A 277-nucleotide genomic window follows, 5' to 3' on the forward strand; every position below is an offset into this window, starting at 1 on the left:
CTGTCTGGCACAGCCGAGCCAGCAGAGCCAGGCATGAGCCATGGAGTTTTGGGGAGAGCAGAAAACAGGGCATGGGAATGAAGCAGGGAGCACACAGAGGGCTCTCAGCTCTCGGTGGACGGGGGATGCCACCCATCCTTGCTCATTCTGGGGTCTTTCCCCACCCAAAATAGTGCCACGAGCTGAGAGCCCTCAGGGTAAGTGGCTTGAGCACACCAGTGTCATCAGCATGTGCGACGGGGGTCCAAGCCCAGAGACCCGCAGCTGCCCCAGGAGA

General features: G+C 60.6%; 1 protein-coding gene across 1 annotated transcript in view; it reads right to left on the reverse strand.

The window, feature by feature from the left end:
- LLGL1 (LLGL1, scribble cell polarity complex component) overlaps positions 1 to 277 on the reverse strand; it is a 9,413-nt gene that overhangs the window by 8,027 nt on the left and 1,109 nt on the right. The gene's annotated exons all lie outside the window — the stretch shown is intronic.

Source organism: Corvus brachyrhynchos, unplaced genomic scaffold, assembly GCF_000691975.1.
Source record: "Corvus brachyrhynchos isolate BGI_N302 unplaced genomic scaffold, ASM69197v1 scaffold5, whole genome shotgun sequence".
Lineage (NCBI taxonomy): Eukaryota > Metazoa > Chordata > Aves > Passeriformes > Corvidae > Corvus > Corvus brachyrhynchos.